General features: G+C 40.6%; 1 protein-coding gene across 1 annotated transcript in view; it reads left to right on the top strand.

Moving 5' to 3' along the window:
• The first annotated feature begins 330 nt into the window (after positions 1-330).
• The window catches only part of LOC134535142 (cyclin-dependent kinase 4), a 72183-nt gene continuing 59361 nt past the window's right edge, over positions 331-13152 (top strand). The window contains exon 1 of the mRNA XM_063374095.1: positions 331-524. The gene's annotated coding sequence lies outside the window, so the exon portion shown is untranslated. The remainder of the gene's footprint in view (positions 525-13152) is intronic.

The raw sequence follows: 13152 nt of genomic DNA, 5'->3' as shown, positions 1-13152 counted from the left end.
ACAGCTGTTTTTTTTTTTCTCTTTAAGTTTTAAATGCAACAAAATTGTTAAATCAGCTGAGAGATACGGCTGCAAAGTATTTTCAAAGAGTATACTTGTTCAAGATACTCCACTGTGTGAGAAAATTATATGCGCATTATTTTCCTTACTACCTACGTGTTCACCACGCAATAAACATTAATAGTGATCTAAAATAAAATAACTCAGTTACAAATTCATGTGTTTATGGGAATTGGTTGTCGCAAATCGCCACTTACGGCGGTGAGATTTTGTTCCGAGTGGTTTATCTTACTTCTGTTGCTACTTGCGTCTCGCGCCGATCATTCCATTCATTCTCTCCCAGCGTGTCAGGAATCAAGGAGGTTGACTTTCCAGTGCACTTGAGACAGTTTTCTTTGTAACGAACAGTGTTTTAATAAAAAAATTTTTTGCTGATCGGGCCACGTTGAGTGTTACAGAATAACGGAGTGCACCATTGGCTGTTTTTTAAAACCTGCTAGCGTTCGACGCAAACAGTACGTGTGGTAAGTAAACAAACAATTATCTACCGTTTCGTGAATGAAAAGTACATAGTTTGTTTGCAATGAATGTAAGTTACAGAAGTGCCGTGGCTCTAACTGGCCTCGGTCTGTTTGTGTGGCCACGCCGACGCAACAATGTGCGATGGTCGATGGTCATGTTGCCGCCGGCTCTGCTGATTACAGTGCAGTCGGCTCGCGGTGACGTCACAACACTGTCGGTTCCTTATGCAACTTGTTGCTCGCAACTCCAATTCACATTTTAATAAACCTAGCTGAAGTAATTTGCTCCGACAAGAAATCAGTTACTGATGAACAAAATCACCTAAAAGATGAACTTCTAGTAAATGGATACCCACCTGCATCATAAAACAACACATGACAAACCACAAGTCCCCATCATTCAACAAAATTCTGCCAAAATACCAATTGGTAATTCCGTATGTCCGTGGGCTTTCTGAAAAAAATAAGACGATTGTGAAACAAATACGAACTAAAAACAGTTTTCAGGTTAAATTCCACAGTTAAAGGCATGACAACCTGAGTAAAACCAACCTCAGACAAGTTTCAATGTAAGAACTGTGTTTATCATATCCCTGGGGAATGAGGATACACATACATAGGAGAAACAGGCCGAGCCCTTTCAACATGCATCAAAGAACACAAAAGCAATATAAAAAAGGTGAAACTCAACTCATGCCTGGGACCACATTCATAAAATACTTTGGGACAATGCTACTTCACTTCTGTGTCTGAGGATGGGAACATATCTCAATTCCCGAAACGTCGCAACTGTTGGGTCTTAAGAAGCCTACTTTGTTCGTTTTTGTGTTGTCAGAAAATTTAATTTCATCGTTGGGTTCCTCTGTTTGTGTGTTGTTTTGTTTGTTTTCACTGTTCTTGTCGTAACTGCCCTGACGTTGCCAGCCCTCCGTGTCCGTCAGTGCTGTTATTATTTTTTATTTGTTTATTTCGACTAATTACTTACAGGAATTTTCGGTGGTGTCTGTGTTCTTTAATTGTTTGACATCGGCTGATTTCGGCTTGCTTTCTGTGTGTTTGCCCATTCATATGTTTTGTATATTCATCTGGTTTGTCTGTTTTGAGATTTTGTAAGACATACGGTGGCACGTGTCCACAAGAACATCTCAGAACAATCTTTCCCATTGTATTAGCCATCAATGAAAGTAGAATTTTGGTACATTTTACTATGTGAAAAAAATATGTACACAATAAATTTTCTGGTATCTTAGTTTATTATATTTCTTTAATTATGCACTGTAAAGAAAAATTACAAAAAGGAAAAAAAAAAATATAAATGTTTAATAAAAATGAAAAAAAGTCAGTCGTAAATTCTCCCAAATTGAAAAATATATGTTTTTATACTAACTGAACCAGTGAGACGGGGTTTGATACGTGCTCTTCAGCCGGAAACAAACCAAGACCGACAACCCTACAGACTAGTTTTGTTTTTACGATATAAATATATATAACTATTTATATTTATAATTTTTTTTTCTCAATTATTTTTCAATTTTTCTTGATTTCTTTAATTTCGATAAGCTTGCCAAATTTGAATCATGCAGGCTGTTTGTTCATCAAGTGAGGGAGCTATCAGAAAATACGTGAAAAAAAGTACTAAATTTTGCCTAGTACAAAACAATTATCTCTATTTAAAATATAACTGACAGACCAACCACGACATTTCACAGGCTCTAAATAGTATCTCTCGCCAAATCCAATGCGACGTTACAATACTTATTTTCTTATGTCGACCACAACAGACCTCCGAACATAAGTCTGCACCGACTTTAAAGGTGCGTGGCTATTTAATTTTTGTTTGTTTAATTATTCTTATACTATTATGCAGGCTCTAACCTTTCATCCTAGTAGGCAAACTTTTATAAATTTCAAAAATGGGAAATTTAAACAATTGTGATCCCATGACGATTTTTCTACAAAAGTGCGGCCATTGAACCAACTAGGTAGGTTTTTAAAAGATTTTTTTTTAAATAATAATAATAATAATTCCGTGGGGAACAGACCGATCTGTCTGTCACATTGTACAGTTTCTAGCTTCCCTGGCAGTAGTTTAAAACTTGTATAGATGAGCGAGTGAGTCGCATTTGTTAAATGACGATCCCGAAAATTAGTTTCACACACTACGCAGGTTTAATGTGCACTCTAATTTACAAAACAGCCTCGTGATCCAATTTTGTAAATGCTTTGTTGTGTCACTTCCATGACCACCTTCAATGTCAATAACGAACTACACCAACTACCAAGAGGTACCACCTGATAAAAAAAAATAATAAATCTCCCTCCCAGATAGTGATGTATGAAAATATCTTTGATGTAAAAAATTGCAGAGCAAAGAAAGGTTATATACAGGAGCAACGAGATTGGTTTAAAAAAAAATCTTTAAAGTAATAATTGAATCAAACTCCTGTTAAGTACATAATTTTTTTCATCCACGAAAACTACCAAATATGCCATTAAATTGGTTTTTAACATCAGAAGGCAGCGGAAGACCTTTTCAAAATTCACACTTTCCTAAATATATAAAAATATTTTCTTAAAATTATACAAAAATATGTCAAACAGGGGACAATACATACGCCGTTGTACTGTAAAATGGTTATAATGTATAAATTATTATTGATCACTTCTGCAGTATGTTTACCAAACCTTTATAGACTAAATTTAAATTGATTCATTAAATGAAACATATACAGTTCAGGTAAAATAATAATAATACAAAACTGTTAAAACCATACCGTTTAAAAGTGAGTTAAATTTCTTCCTGGAACTTACCATAATCTCCTTCAAAGGCGCGGCTCTCACGCTGGTTTCCATCAAAACAAGGCGAAGACACTGAGCATCCAAGAAGTGCAAATCCCAGAAAATCCTCAAAAATTTTATAGTCATATTCGGACTCCACAAAATATGTTCCGCGGCACAAATCCGTTCCCACCTCACATCACAGTCCAGGTCCTCCCTATTTGACTGCTCGAAATTGGGCATGTTGTATTGTTTTATTCGAAAAAAAATAACGACTATTCTCACTTCAGAACTGAGCTATAAATTACTTACTTGCTCGTGCGAAAAATGTAATATAGTGGCCGATTAAAATAGATTATTCCAGCTTTAGCAAACGCTCGTTAGCAGAAACGGCCGCAAACAAAATTAAGTTTATGACTCGTTATTTCACACGTTTAAATTTCACACCAAACTGGACTTCACACGTTACTACAAGCCTCGGGCTTCGCGCGCCCGCCACTCGCTGCGCTGCTCGACTGTTTCCACTTCCCGCCACGGCAGCGCTGCTCAGTTGTTTCCACTTCCCGCCACCGCAGCGCCCGTTACCTCTCGTGTTCGCACATCGAAATACAGCTGCTTTACAAATGGAATATTAAATTTCGTTTAAAAAAAAATTATATTAAAAAGTATACTAACCAATGTAGAATCTGAAGAAAATTAAAGTCTAATATTATAAAACTAAGCTTAAAGTTACAAAATTAAACTTAACAGAAAATTTAGTGTAACCAACTTAGGAATAATAAAAACTCCCACTATAATGTTTACCAGGGACATTGGTAACAGTAGTTTGAATGACTTACACGTTTAAACAATATGTTAGATTCGATTATAATAATGTTCTAAGTGGTTAGTTCATATTAATTACTGTCAATAAACTTATATTATACTGGACTACAAATGTAATTTACAAACCTAGGCTGTTTTCGAATTCGCTGCAACAAGCCCATATTCATTCTCCCTTGATCGAAGACTAATAACAAAATTTTCTCTTAATTTCAAAATTTGCATCTAGTTTTCATTTCGGGTACCCTCAACCTCCGTTCGTTAGTTCACGCTAAGTCGACGCAAACGCAAAATTTCCCTCAAAAAAGAAAAAGAAGAAAATTGTAATAAATCCTTGGTCTATTGGTTGTGACAAGTTAGCTATTGTTTACGTAAATATGAATTTTCGTAGTCATCTGAGGATTCATAATGCCCTAAAAGTGAAACTAACACATTCCCTTACAGTTTAAGTTAATTTAATAAACGTAGTTGATTTTCCTACATGCTGAACGTTCAGCCATGTTGAATGTTGTTGAAGAGTAAACGATAATTCCGCGGGAACCCGAGACTGGACCACGACCGATCCAGGGATGGTCTGCCTCGGGGAGACCGGGAGACCTCGGCAGCGACGGGGCGGAGCTAGCCAGGATCAGCGGCGGTCAGCAGTCACGTGGAGTCGTGGACTCTCGCGACAGCACTGATCAGCGACTATCGCGTGCAGCTGCAGGGTCACTTAGGGCCGGTTTCACCAAGCAGGTTTAATTTTGTTACAAAACGAGATTCACAAAACTAGATGAAGAATAATCGTAAGTTTAATTCCGACGTGTGTTTCACCATCGTTACATAAGTTTAAATTAATCGAGATTTCCAAAACTCGATTTATAAATGCCTTCCACATATAAACACCCATTACCTAGCGAATATACCCTAATATATGTCGGAGATACCCGAATATGTATTTTTTCCCCTCTTGTAGATGCAGCTTTCGGCCGAGCGTAATTTATGGTGGCAGCATCAACCTAAAAAAACTTGTTTTTATTTTTTTGAAAAATGAGTAATACCGTGGAAATTGTCATATCGCATATAAACATGATTGGCAATGGTGCAGTTTCAGCTGCAATTAAAGAAAAGCGACAAAGAAGGCGAAATCTTTCGCCACATGAGAAGACAGTTTTGTCAGATCAGGTAACGGAACACTTCTCTGTGATTGAAAATCGTCGTACAGATGCTGTCACACAGAGCAGAAGGCGAAAGAATGGGAGATTATTGCGGCCGAATTCAATTCGATTTGCTATCAATACCACCGAATGCCAGACCAGCTGAAATTGTCGTGGGAGAAACTGACGAGAAAGATACATGCCGACAGCCGAATTGAAACGTTATGCACAGGTAAGGTATTTTATGGCATTCATGCTGATTGTTTTGGTTGCAGTGGCCTTTCTCCATCCGAATCTTCTTCTTTTTTAAATATAACATTGTAAGCTGCTCGTGCCATTTGTTTACATTCGTTAAGCGAGATTAGCTGCGCAAACTGGAAGAACTTGGCCAGTTAATATAAAATCTCGCTTTACTCTGGAAAATCGAGATTACGCTTGTGGTGAAACGCACAATCGACTAAAAGAGTTTATATTGAAACTAATCGAGATTAATTTGCTTAAACTACGTTGGTGAAACCGGCCCTAAGTGTGTTAATTGTTCTAGGGGATATTTTAAGTCTTAAACGCGTTTAAACGCGTTTCTTAAACCGACCCCACTCGGATATGTTGAGCAGATTTCAAATGGCATGGTTTCTTCCGAAGCTCTGCACACATGTGTGCCCGGGCAGACGGGCCCTAATATTCTGATTTAATACAATTTCTTGCAGTTTTACACTGTTTGTCATGGGAAAAATTCATAAATGCAAAATAAATAAAAATGAAAGTTAAACCCTCAAAACAAGCCTAAATCAGCTGATGTCAAACAGGTAAACCCAACGATGAACCCAAACAGGTATCATGGACAACAGAACTACGGCAGCACAGACGAACACTTCAAACTTAAATATCAGACAGCACAAGAATTTGTGGATGGAATTCAGTCACGAAAAAAATAATAACAGCACAGACGAACACAGTGAGCTAAAAATGACGAGAAAGTTTTAACAATAACAGTAAATTCAGACAGACAACAAAACCTGGACAGGCAGAGAATTTTCGTCCCGTCATGGGGCCCAAACAGACTGATATAAAACACTGGAGAAAGGGTTTTTATATATAACAAACAGTGCAAAACTGCAAAGGTGAATGGTTAAGAAATGGTATTAAATCATTATTCCCCATTGCATAAGTCATTTATTTAAAGAAAGTACCTAGTATTCTGGACTTGCCGCCTTCCCAGTTTCCTCGAGTGGTACCTACGTACGCCTTGTGCAACTACTGGTGCACACAACACCACGCCTTGTGCAACTACTGGTGCACACAACACCACGCCTTGTGCAACTACTGGTGCACACAACACCACGCCTTGTGCAACTACTGGTGCACACAACACCACGCCTTGTGCAACTACTGGTGCACACAACACCACGCCTTGTGCAACTACTGGTGCACACAACACCACGCCTTGTGCAACTACTGGTGCACACAACACCACGCCTTGTGCAACTACTGGTGCACACAACACCACGCCTTGTGCAACTACTGGTGCACACAACACCACGCCTTGTGCAACTACTGGTGCACACAACACCACGCCTTGTGCAACTACTGGTGCACACAACACCACGCCTTGTGCAACTACTGGTGCACACAACACCACGCCTTGTGCAACTACTGGTGCACACAACACCACGCCTTGTGCAACTACTGGTGCACACAACACCACGCCTTGTGCAACTACTGGTGCACACAACACCACGCCTTGTGCAACTACTGGTGCACACAACACCACGCCTTGTGCAACTACTGGTGCACACAACACCACGCCTTGTGCAACTACTGGTGCACACAACACCACGCCTTGTGCAACTACTGGTGCACACAACACCACGCCTTGTGCAACTACTGGTGCACACAACACCACGCCTTGTGCAACTACTGGTGCACACAACACCACGCCTTGTGCAACTACTGGTGCACACAACACCACGCCTTGTGCAACTACTAGTCATCGGCTTAGAATTTTTGAGTGGAACTGTCTAAGGCAGGTATTCCAAGACATAAAAATAAAGGTTAGGTGTTGAATATGCTGCAACTGTAGTACCTGTACCCTAACCGTATTCCTATAGCAAGATCGGACACGGCCAGTCCTGGATTCTTAAGGAATGGATTTTGGTGTCGTATCCATGACATATCTATTCCCAAACTTCCGTGCATGCGCACAGCTCACTTTTTCATTGATTTGGTCCAAATAGCGGACCAGCGACTGGCTTCACTAACTCGTATATATTTAATTTCGTGAACATCGGGGGACGTACTAATTGTATTGGTGTACCAAATGAAACTTTATGTTAGCGAAACTATCCTGGAATAAATTTTGTAAACTTCAATGGTTATAACAATAAATAATCGCAACTTAAAAAGTACTTGAGGAAATAAGAAAGTCTTTTTTTTTTTTGTGCGATGATGCTGCTATCTCTAGGATTTTTGCCGTTTACAATATTATTGTATCGATGGACGCGAAACTTCAGCTGCGATGCGTTGGAGCCAGTTCCATGCCTCGCGCAGGTCGCCGATCTGTTACGTCACTGGAGTACATTCTGAATGCGCCCCGCGAGTTAGGTTACGGTTGTGTCCCAACAAGGCAGTGCTTATTCGCTACCTCACCCGAACGTCCTGGAATACTGCCCTAAATCGTCTGATATTTACAAGGACACTTGACTTCGTTTGTTTGCATGTGGTAATCTAATTTTCAACAAACGTGTGCTTTTATGCATTTTTGAATGTTCTAGGCATGAACAATCAATATAAAAACGTTTCAAACATTGTAACTTGTATCTCCTAAGAGCGACACAATTTTATTTAATATTTACTCAAAAATGTGCTTGCTACCAGCGTGCGCCATGCATGACTCACTTGTTTGACGGTTATTAATTCAAACATGCAGTTTATATTTAGGCCCACGTATTTGTTACCGCGCAGTTTTTGTGCGCATTGTTCCCGTGACCCAAGATTCCATCCACGAACTGAGAACACGGCTTGCCACGGCTTCGCTGCTCGGTTCGCTGGCTCCGGAATGCCGCAGGAGGCGCGCCTGGCGGTGGGCGGCGGAACTGCGCCTCCCACGCGGGCAGCGGCGACTAGACGAGTCTGCGCATGCGCGGCGCCGCGGGCTCGCCCGGCCACCACTTCCGGCCGCCTGCCTGCACCGATGTTTGTTTGCACAGTTCGCCAGCATTAGGTCCCTCCATGTGACTTATATTCAGGTTTCGCCTTTCAAAAATAAGGCATAAAACGTGTAACATTATACGTTCTGAAACTTGAGAGTTTAACTGCTAATACGTTTACGTCTGAAGTCATATGGAAATCAGTTCGTGAGTCTGTTATTCCACGGCGTGAAATAATTGCAGTAGTAAAACGCTGTCTACTTCGGTCACTAACTTGAAACTGTCGTAATCAAAATTTTTGGATACAAACAATAAATAATTGTTAGGGTTAAAAAAAAATTTGGTAAATGTAGTGTGACGCAAATCTTTCGCTAAGGGCGGTTACTTGTAGTCATATTTCCTAGCATTTACGTGGTTTTCTGGCGCCAGGTCACGTGTGCAGTGGAGTTGAAGACAGTTCACTGTCACCACTGTCACCACTGACTCGCTCGAATGTGTTTTAGGCGTTTGCCATTGGTTCGTGTCCAGGGCGCGTTTGATAACTAGAGACAGGGGGGGGGGGAAATGTTGGATTTAATTCTTGAAGTACTGAAATTCAAATAAATATGCTTTTGAACTGCTTCTGCTTTTGGTTCACTGTTAATCTGGAGGACTGTGGGTCAATTAGAGCACCTCAACCAAACAAGTATTGAATCCCAAGTATCCCAGTTGAGACGGCCCTTAAGTCAGCAGCCAATGAACAGGCGACGCTTGCCTGAGTATGCAGAGCATCTGGAGTCCAGGGGCACAAGAGGACGTGTGGGTAACCGACACGTCATCTCTGGTTAGGCTGCTTGTATGTTATATGCTGCCCTTATTTTAGACCTGAATGCATGCAATAACCAAAAATAATTAAAAATATCCTGAAAGATTTCCATAAAATATTGTTAGTAGTATAGGAATGGGGCTCCGGAAACTGGGTCCAGGGTGAGGATTCAAAATGTCGGCCGCCATCTTGGATAGTGACGTCAAGGCGACCATCATGTACCTCGTTTAGGGTAAAATTTCAATCCGGATTGAACCTGGAGTGGAGTGAGGAATCTAGATTGAAATTTTACTTAAAACACTTTGTTGTGGACTGAAGTTGGAGTGAAGTGAGATAATCCACTCCACTTGCTGAGGTGGACTGGACTGAAGAATCCGGATTGAGATTTTACTTTAAACACGGACTGGAGTGAAAAGAAAACACGCACGAGCAAGCCGCCGCCATATTGCATTGTTTGTTATTGGTCTCGTTGCATTTCAGGCATAATTTGTGAAAATGGCAAAAAAAAAAAGAGCAGAGGAATGTGTGAACAGAGATGGAAGTAGAGTTATTGTTGGACGTAATGATTGAAAAACATATTTTAATATTGCTGGACGGAAAAAAAGGTTAGATCGCACCACAACATTTTCAGTCCATGTTGACTCCAACTTCGATCTTGTTTACATTTCAATCTGGATTGTGAAATTGATCATAAACGCATTTCGTCAGTATATGTTCATTACACATTCACTCCGAGTTCACTCCACTCCAGGTTCAATCCGGATTGAAATTTTACCCTAAACGAGGTAATGGTGTCAAAATTGCTCAAAATTCCTAAAAATATCTCTACTTCAAAAGAGAAAATTCCCGTTTTATTCCTCAAAAATTCAAAAAATCGACATTCGAAATGCCACAAAATACATTTGCCTTAGAAAATTCGAAAATTCATAAAAGAAACTTTAATTTCCCATCGACAAGCCTCCCTAAGCCGTCGAGGTCATGATCTTGACCTTGAGCGTAAACTTGAAATTTTTTAATTTTTGACCAAAAGTTCGGAAAAACCCGCAAAAATAAAAAAATAAATTTTTTCCAACTTCAGATATTTAGTTACTTAACCCATCTCGGACCACGGTTCGATTCCCGGCGAGAGTAAAAATGTATTTATCAATTAAAAAATTAAATTAAAATTTAAATAAAATTTAAATAAAAAGCTTGTTTACGTCACACTAGCCATCGTGGTTTCTAGAACCTTCCATAATTTTGAATAGTGACTTCGCCTTTGCCATGAAAATCCGTAATTTACATCCAACAAAAATTATAAAAAATACTTTATTAAATTTGGTATGTCATGGAGTCCTCAGTTCGAACCCGTTGAGGTCATTCGATTAAAAATGGCGACGAATCCTCCCTCCAAGTACGTATTTTGAATACCGTACATAGGACATTATTGCTTCCCAAACCAACTGCCAGACGTAAGCACGTGTTAATGACAAATCAAACCACAGTAAACTCGTGTCAGTGTTGAGAAGACTGCAGGTCGCCGCTCTACCCTCTGGCTCTGGGGTAGAGCGCCTGCCTTGTGACTTGTAGGACCCGGGTTCGCGCCCCGGCTCCTCCAAGGCTGATTGTCTCAGGCAGATGGTGGCATTAGTCTGATAGGAATACAATCCCTTGCGACAAGTCAGGCTACCAAAGAGACGGTGGGTGGAAACATATAACCTTGCAGGGTGGCTTCCAAATGGGGAGCCCGTTTCTTTTCTAGGCTCCCCATGCGGAGGCCATCCGGGGGTTTCTCCGGGGTCGCCGAGTTTTGCAATAATATTTGTTAGTTTTGTGTAATTGTAGCAGTATCATCCCACCATGTTATAAATAAAGCTTAATCAAACGAGAAAAATTACATAAAAAAAAATATTTTTGTACATAAAATATTTAAATACCCATGTTTGAAAATGCGTGTATCAGTGAATGGGTCGCATGTGGGGACTCGTGTGGTGGTTTTCCCCGAGGGGGCAACACCAGGGCAGGGTGAGGGACTTACCTCGGTCAGACATAGGAGACTGCCCGGGCCACATGCGGTGAGCGAATCCCCTGGGAAAACCACGTGATATCTATATCAGAGTGGGGTCTTTAATTGAAGCATTTAAGAATACTGTCGAGGGCGGATGAGTAGTTGTGTTTGGAAGAGTGTAAATGACTGGAAGCGTGCAGCTGTTGTAGAGCGTGGTCGACGAGGAGACTGCAGGACTGCTCGCGCGACCTCTGGCTGCAGAGTCGCGATGCAGATGAGGCCTGGGCCGCCGAGGTCACACGGCGCGGGAATTATTCATGTCCGCGCACTGACCCGGGTCCATCTGGCCATCGCTGTACCTGCAGGCTCTGGCGGGCACGCGACTCGGCCCAAAAACAACCACATCATTCCAAACATCACACTTTAAAGTTACAAGGGACTGCAGATTTTGACGAAGAAAAGGTTATTTATTCAGTCCCGTGAATGTTCTAAGTTTTGTTACTGGCTTCCGGTTTCTCTGGGCGTGTCAAATAACACTTGATTCAGTAATAAAGCTAGTCAAAATCAATTGCACAATACATTTAAAGATAATCAATCGCAAAACAGCATTAGTTTTGCAGGGATCTAGTTATCAGTAGATATCTACAGATTATTCAACAAGTATCATGTTTTAAAATTTGAGAAAATAAAGTTTTAACCAACTAACTAGCTTTTTGAAATGCCTTACATGAACAAATGTTGACATCATTGTTTACTTCGCCTGATTTTGACATGTATGCTTGAAGCGGCAGTATTGTGTAAACGTGCAGAAGAAAACCACTCTACCCCAACTTCAGTTTATGGTAGAGGCCCAGGAGCCAGTTACTTGGTGTATGTACAGGGCACCCATTGCAGGAAAAGTCCCTGGTGCGGTAGTTTGGAGAGCTCGCGAGAAGTGGTTAAAGTCAGAAAATAATCAATGAGTTTAATGATGTTGTTACCACTAAAGTTAGTAAATGTACTAATTCAGGAAATGATAAAATTTTCTTTTACTAAAGTTAGTAAATGTACTCTAGCTCAAAATTTGACGTTACATCCTAGATTCCTAGGAAATGTGTGCATCATCAATGAGAAAATGCAAAAAGGTAAGCCTTTAAAGAAATTATCTGAAAAATGAAAGAATTATTACATTTTATAATACTGTATACGTTTCTCCGCTTTCTTAGTTAAAAATAAAAACCCTAGGGAACTCAGAATGGTTATGGATTATAGAATTATTAATAATGAGATCCATGTGGAATGAAAACCTTATCTAAAATTGAGATTTTTTTTCCAATATTTAAGTCAGAAAAGGTTTTTTATCATTTTAAATCTTAAAGCTGCCTTTAATCAGTAAGTTTTGAAAAGGGAATTCAACATTACACGAGATTCCTTACGCCCTGGGGCCAGAAAGATAGTTCCATTTGTGGTAAATTTTGGGGCCGAGTATTTATCATGGACCTTAAGAAAAATCCTACATGATACTAGCATTAAAACAACATTTGGATCTATTATAATTCTCTAGAGGAACCTTAGATAAATTACGGTGGTAACTTTTGAAATTAGGCAAGACAGAAAGGAAATGTAAGCGTGACCTCACCCTCCAGGCCCTCCTGTAGGCACATTCTTCTAGTGAGGCACACCAAGGCGGCCAAGGGCGGGCTCACTTCTGAGTCTGACTCCACCCACCAGTCCCTTCCCAGACTGCGTGGCCTGTAGGCGTGTGCACTAATGAGGCGCACCTGGACCGCAGGAATGCAGTTGCGACGGGGAAGGTGGCCGCTAAACACTCCTGTCAACAGGAGGTTCCCGGACCCAGGTGGCAGCCAGGGTGGGCTCACTTCTGAGTCTGACTCCACCCACCAGTCCCTTCCCAGACTGCGTGGCCTGTAGGCGTGTGCACTAATGAGGCGCACCTGGACCGCAGGAATGCAGTCGC

This window comes from Bacillus rossius, chromosome 8, assembly GCF_032445375.1.
Source record: "Bacillus rossius redtenbacheri isolate Brsri chromosome 8, Brsri_v3, whole genome shotgun sequence".
In the NCBI taxonomy this organism is placed as follows: Eukaryota; Metazoa; Arthropoda; class Insecta; order Phasmatodea; family Bacillidae; genus Bacillus; species Bacillus rossius.
Note: the sequence above shows the minus strand (reverse complement) of the source record. Positions and strands in the feature narration are given on the sequence as shown.